The sequence below is a fragment of the Miscanthus floridulus genome, chromosome 19, assembly GCF_019320115.1.
Source record: "Miscanthus floridulus cultivar M001 chromosome 19, ASM1932011v1, whole genome shotgun sequence".
Lineage (NCBI taxonomy): Eukaryota > Viridiplantae > Streptophyta > Magnoliopsida > Poales > Poaceae > Miscanthus > Miscanthus floridulus.
The window spans coordinates 8,526,024-8,533,287 of NC_089598.1; the positions used below are offsets into that span (position 1 = coordinate 8,526,024).

The 7,264-nt window shown below is 42.2% G+C and overlaps 1 long non-coding RNA gene and 1 pseudogene across 1 annotated transcript; both read right to left on the minus strand.

The window, feature by feature from the left end:
- Positions 1–2,532: 2,532 nt before the first annotated feature.
- LOC136528650 (uncharacterized) lies at positions 2,533–4,708 on the minus strand. Its single transcript, XR_010777117.1, has 2 exons — positions 3,629–4,708; positions 2,533–3,421 (listed from the first exon to the last, which is right to left on the minus strand). It is a non-coding gene; the product is annotated as an uncharacterized lncRNA (long non-coding RNA).
- Positions 4,709–5,245: 537 nt separating this feature from the next.
- Positions 5,246–6,811, minus strand: LOC136525497 (uncharacterized; annotated as a pseudogene).
- Between the last annotated feature and the right edge of the window lie 453 nt (positions 6,812–7,264).

A 7,264-nucleotide genomic window follows, 5' to 3' on the forward strand; every position in this document is an offset into this window, starting at 1 on the left:
GACGTCGCCAGCCCGAGCAGCCGCAAGCCATGGTCCCCACAGCTGTGAGCCGTCGAGAAGCCACCATGGCGCCGTCTAGAAGTCTCATCTGAGCATGAGCTCAAACAACGGAGAAGGTGGTGGCTCGGACCTGCGAGGGAGAGCAAACTCAACTATGTCGAACAGATTTAGTAGGAGAGAAGGTAAAGATAAGGACAGTGAGAAAGGAATGGAAAAGATACGCAGCCGCACCGTCGAGTCGCATCGTAACCGTTGGCCGTTGCCCCATGTGCCGCCAGCGCCACTTCTCTACCTGCCGCCGCCGCTTGCCGCACACCGTTGCCTTCCCTTGCAAAACTGGTTGCGGTCGGTTTTATGTAAAATGATAAGAAGCTACTTGAATTTTCTCTTCTTGACCTACCAAATAGGACCACGGCTTTATTTATCAAAACTAAGGGTGCTTTTTTTGCAAAAAAAAAGCCATGGCCACGTGTCCATAGTAGGCGAAGAAGACGATGGGGAAGAAACGCATCCCATCCACGACGGGCCGCCATGGGACTTGCCGCTGTTGCCCTTTTTCTCGTGCAGCGCCCCGCGCACGCATCAGCACAAGCACCATAGACCATTACCATTACCACCCGCTCACACAGGGCTAGTACTAATTGAGAAATTAGTCATCAGTAAGCACGGAGTCATAAATAAATTACCATCCCGGAGTTTCCATTTTCCAATAGCCTATGAAATTAAACTACCCTTAGAAGAAACTAAACCCTACAACCCATACATTTGAATCTAACAAACCAGCTCCTACCTAGGGTTCAAAATTTCAGCGAAATTTCACCAAAATTTCGTGAATTTCGGTAATCGGTGGGGGACGAAAGAAAAATTCGAAATTTTGTTATACACTAATACATGTGTTATATAACTCTAGACTAATATTTTCTATTGTTTATGTTGCATATTCTTCTACTCAATAGATGTGTAATCATAATATTTGTTTAGATCTAACTTTTTTTAGAAAGCATACTTCATGTTCAACTCTCTAAAAAAAATTCAGAGAAATTTTGGCCGAATTTCGCGAAATTCGGTAATTTCATGAATGGCCGAAACTTTTGTAGCACCAAAATCGAAAACCCTGCTCCTACCTCTCATTTTCTCTTCCCTTTTCTTCTTTTTTCTTTATCCCCTCACCTTCTCCTAGATCCATAGCTGTGCCCAGCAAGCACGGTGATGGATAGTGTGAGCGTTATGGCGGACCGTGCAAGCACATGAGGACTGCAAGCCTGACGGCGAGGGCGCGGAGCCCTACGAGTGTGGTGTCGACCGAGCGGTGCCAGATAGCATGAGCGTGTGAGGCCTAGCGAGCGTTGCAGCAAGAGTGGCAGCAGGCAGCAAGAGCGGCACGCAGGGGCCTGCAAGCGCACGGACCACGGAGTCCTGTGAGCGCGAGCAGCGGGGCCGGCGAGTGTGCGGTGACAGGCATTGCGAGCGCGGTGGCTAACGCAATGGTGTGAAGATTTGGGTCCATGTGTGACAGGAAAGATTATTATGTTTAGTTCCACATCAAAAATTGATGATGGGAGCATAGTAGATAACACAGTCGAGGCAACCCTCATCTATGATTATGATTTTAGGTTGAGTTAGTTCCAAGGCCTTGACTTATTTTGGGCTCCCATGGTCATAGGCTAGTGTGGCACCAGCTCGTGGGTATAGCAAGCTTGCCAGATCCACTACGCACTCGAATATGATCAGGCATGCATGGGGCAGCGATGGCCAACAGCGCAGCGGGCACCGAAGAGGTGGCGTTGGTGGGCTAACATCTAGCTCATTTTCTCTTTTTTTTAAAGCCACATCACTGTCGGTTGTAGTCCTCCATCATTACTGAATTTGAACATTTCCTAAAGGTACATACTGCCGGTTGTAGAACTGGTAGTCATATACTGGAAACTCGCATTCTTCTGTGTGTGCGAAAACACACAGAAAAATGCGAATACCGTCAAAAAAATATTTTTCTGACGGTGTACCCTCAGAAAAATACATACGGAAATATAATGATAGAAAAATTCACTTGTTCTGTGTGTTCGCCGTCAGAAATAATTTTTCTATGGGTGTTACACGCACAGAAAAATTGCGTTAGCCCAGATTAAATTTAAATGTTGTGTGCGTTAATCCTCACAGTAAAAAGAAAAGCCCGACAGAAAAATGATTTTTCTGTGGGTGTTACACGCACAGAAAAATTACGTTAGCCCAGATTAAATTTAAATGTTGTGTGCGTTAATCCTCACAGAAAAAAACGAAAAGCCCGACAGAAAAATGATTTTTCTGTCGATGTTGTCCCGATAGAGTCGTAGAGGTACACTCACAGAAAAAAATTTATTCTTCTGTCGGTCTCGGTTAACGCACAGAAAAATAACAGACCAACGACAGAAAAACCCTTAACCATGTAGCAAATTGGATACAATAATTATATAGAAACAGAACAGTAGCAACAACATATTAAATATGGACTGTCCATACTGTAATTTCATCACAACATAATAGATAGCATACATATAAAGATCTAAATGTTCAGCACATTCATTAATGGCATCCGGGCTAAATATAGATGATGTTCAAATGGTCCGGCCTCAATACATTCAAAAGCATTGCCATCTCATCTCAGCAGTTCATGAATTTCACTACTGATAACTACTGCACTACATATGCAAGTGTAAATCCAATTGACTATATGTTGCCTCACTGCCAGCCTTCCTACTATCCTCACTTGGCAATTGCTCATGCTTAAAACCAAACATGTCCCAATGAGTGAAGGTATATATAGTAATAGTTGAGCAAATTTTAATGGTAACTATGGTAATAACTGAGCAAGATCATCAGCCTATACTCTCAAGTTACATGATGTCATTTTCATCACAGGCTGAAAAGCAAAGATTTTCATCATTTGCACCGCTGTCAGCTGACAGTGCAACAACAATACATGGTGCATCAGCAAAAACGGTTTTTACATGCACCAAGCACTGAGGTACCATATAGCAATGTGAATTCGGAGATAGATGCATGCATCATAATAAGAGCACTTAGTTGCAGCCCAAATTAGCATATCTAATTTTTCTCAAAGACACAGTAGCCGGGGCTCAGAAACTAAAGATCTTATATGATATAGTGTAGGATAATAGGATATGCAATAAGCAGGCTACAACTGGAAGGTAAATGATATGGGCTCATATCTGCAAAACCCCAAATCACAGGTGCTTGATATATGAACTAGTATCATCAACATGGGTATGAGAAACTGAAATTCTTCGCTAAGAGTTACTGATCTAAATTCAGTAGACTATAAGGAAACAGGAAAAGTATACCTTGACTACTTCAGCTCCACCACTCTGGTATGCGATGTGAGGTATTTAACCTCTTATGAGGTGAATGAGCAGGAAGGATTCACCTATTGAACAAGGCACGGCATAAAAATAAATTAAAAAGTGTATACAATAGTCCATTAATATAAAAACCTAGATACAAACTGTCACATGTGTGCAGTCCATTAAAATTTTCGTCACCTATATCCCTGACTTGAATAAAGGCAATGATAACTGATAAATACCAAAACAAAACTATAGGCATAATAGCCCTTGTCATGATAAAGACAAACCTAAAATATCTTGGCCAAAGTCAGAAGGCAATCCATGAAACTCTGTCCTTGTTCAGCATTCGATCACCCATTGCTATGCATGGATATCTATAACTCCAAAAGGATAAGGGGTGTGGTCATGGTTGAAAGCAAAAGAGCCACAGTGCACTAGAAATCCATGATACCTTATAAGTGCATTGCTAGACCACATCATCGATTCAGATTTCAGAAACTTTGGTGTTGCATACATACTTATCCCATGGACAAGGTTAACTGACAGACCCAAGTCCCCGATACCCTACTATATTGCAACAAATTCTAAAAATAAACTGCACAGTAGTATAGAACACCAAGCAAACACTAAAGTTGGTCATGCACACATGTATAGGTGGCGACAGTCAATTGTCACAAGAAAGAGAAGCCAAACCTGATCCAATCTGAACAAACATTCAAGTCCTAACTCTTAGCATCAATCAGGAGCACAAATACAAGCTCAGATACAGGTGTCAGCTTAGCTAATATATTGAATTAAAAAAAGTCATGTTCTTCTACAAATAGCAATGCAAAAATCACAGAGCTCTATTGAACTGAGCTAATAGAAAAGAAACTATTGGTCATTCCAGATCCATTAGAGAGCAGTATGTCAAAAGCACGAGAACTACATATATTTCACCTGGAGCAAAAGAACAAGAGCAAAAGAACTCGAGAAATGGCTCAGATTTACCCATTATCAGCATGACAACTGCAACTTAATTTCACCTGGAACTTAATTTAAGTTCTCTCTCTAATGGGAATTGAACTGGCCACAGAACTGGTTGCTTGTACTGGTACAAGCCATCCTAGTTAAGCAGCAAACAGAACAAAATATCCCAAGTACCTAGCTCATAAGGTGCTAAAGTGCAGAAGTTCTCTAATGGAAACTTGATTCATCACAGCCACTCAAGAGTAGTACAAAACAAAAAAGTACACAAGGCATAGTTAGGGAAGGGGAGAGCAGCGCGGCACGAGACTGGGGTTTCATATCATCTCAGCTCCGCAAATATCACATATCAAAATGATTGATCAGGTTGATATATGCAAGATATTCAAGGATACTGTTTTCATAGCAGTCTCACCTGAAAAGCAACCAGGGTAACAAAACAAACAAGTTAAAATTGTATTTTAACTTTGCAGTAAAATCTTCTTATTACAGTGCTCCCTCAAATTCAAATATAATGACATTATTTGAGTGGTCCATCCATGTATATTTCTTACATTACAGTAAATTATGTTAGTATAGTTCTACTTGTGATTTTCAAAGATGTCAAGTTACTGATAAAAGACAATGAAGAGCTCCCATTTGGATCAAACTGACAGCTCATTGCTCATATATGTTCAAGAAATATTTGATGCACTACTAATCGTGAATTATGTTAGTATAGTTCTACTTGTGATTTTCATGAATCAAAATGGCAGTGTAGTTTCTAATACAACAAATCAGAGGTGCTACTACTACTTTTTTGTATTTGCTGTCCTCAAAGGATCAAAGTGTTATATGCACACTGCAATTACTTTTTTGTATTTGCTGTCCTCAAAACATAGCTCTCCATTCTGTGTCCTCTCAAGACAAATCTCTCTGTCTATAACCACACTGTACGGAGATCTTATGTCAATCCTGTGTTCCTCACACTTTGGCCATCTTTTACATGTAAATCCAACTGTCGGACCATTTTAACAGTGACAGCGATAACCTATTTGAGGTTAAATATTGGTTTTATTAACTAGTGCCTACTCATTGATTATTTTTTTACCAGCTATGCTAGAGATGGTTTTACAAGTAAACAGGTGGCTAACAGAATACTGTAAGAAAGGAGGCACGATTTATTTGCTAACACTCAAATAAAGTAAGTGCAGAATACTCACATAGGAGGCAATCGTCGGTAAACTTTATATTGTGTGCATTCGACGAATCAGTTCAGGATCCAATTGTCCGCTGCTGTAACTGGATGGTACAGCAGAAATTTCCTACTTTCCTATCCACTCTTCACCTGGCTTTAAAGTAATTGGCTTCTCAATAGCTGCAGCCCCCACGCATACAATGCTCTTGTACTCCTCGTCCCCGAAATCTGGCATTGCTTTGGCCTTCTTGTCCCAAGGGTTCCAAACAACTGCAAAACGAAAAGGCCAACATCCATAATAGTTTAAAACCCAGAATTTCACAAATCAACATTGTAATTGAAGAATAAAAAAAGGTCCTAATAACTCCTAACTCACCAACATCAGGAAGTCCCTCTTTCCTCAAAACAAATGTTCTTTTCTTCTCGTGGTCAATGATCACAATCTTTGGTGGAGCACTCAAATATACCTTGTCCACCTTACTCAAAAAACAACATATAAATGTAATTAGAGTTTCATTGGTACAGAAATGGCGTCAAACCATGAAATTTAGCAGAACACAAGCTTACTTCAGACTCAAATACAACTGCATCTCCTTGTTCAGTACAACGATTCTTGGATTGCAAGTTGTCAAGATAGTCCAAGGTCTCCAAACCTTCAACCCTCACTTCACTGAATGCAAAAACATGTTTCAGGGAATGGGAACTGAAAGTAGTCAATGGTCCATGTAAATCTATCTGATGATACGACAAACAAGGCAAATCACAAGAGATCTCGACCAGGAGAAAGTCCTAAGCCACGACCTAAGGAGGAAGCAGTCAGAGACGTAGCTCACCGGCGGCAACGGCGGTGGCGCAGGTGGTCTTCCCTCGCGGCTCTCCTCCCCTTCTTCCAGTCCGGTCGGCCCAGAGGAGGTGGAGGGCCGGTGAATGGGTAGTGCCGGACATGGAAGGGGCGTGGTGGCGGGCTCCTCCAGATCCGCCGTTGCCGGCTTCAAAAGTGGGCCCGCTTGCCGGCACTGGCCACGTCCGAGACACCGTGCGCAGGAGAGGCGGCGCCGGCACCGGATCTGGGGCAAGCGGCGCGTCGGGCGGGGGTGACGGCAGACTTGGGCAGTGGCGGCTGGCGCGCCGGGATACCCGAGGAGCGGCGGCGGCCGGGTGGGCTGAGTGGCGGCGGGCGGCGGACCTGGAGCTGGGAGCGACGGGATGAAGTGGGAGCGGCGGATCTGTCTCGTGCGAGCGTGGGCGGCGCGTACTGCTGCGATGGGGTGGGGTGCCGGCCGCGTATGGAGGATTTAGGTTTTTGAGACTTTTCCCTGTGTGCCATTATAAAAGATCGTAATCCCCTATGTGCCCCTGGAAAAATTGAGCGGTCTTCAGCGCCACTACTCCAACTTTTTCAGGTCCTCCATGCCACTTCCGTCAGTTCAGGCTCTAACGCCGTCAAACAGCAGGTGTGAAAAGACGAAAATGCCCTTAAGTTCAAATATGTTATTAATTTTTTTAGCATCTTAACGACTTCAAATGAAAAAACTCAAAACTAGAAAGTTGTAGATCTCGTCGAGATCTATAATTTTCATATAAAATTTATTTTTATTTAATTCCGCAAAAAAATATGATGATTTTTCTAAGATATATTAATCATATCAAATCATATTTTTTTTGCGGAATTAAATGAAAATAATTTTTATATGAAAATTATAGATCTCGACGAGATCTACAACTTTCTAGTTTTGAGTTTTTTCATTTAAAGTCGTTAAGATGCTCAAAAAATATTAAT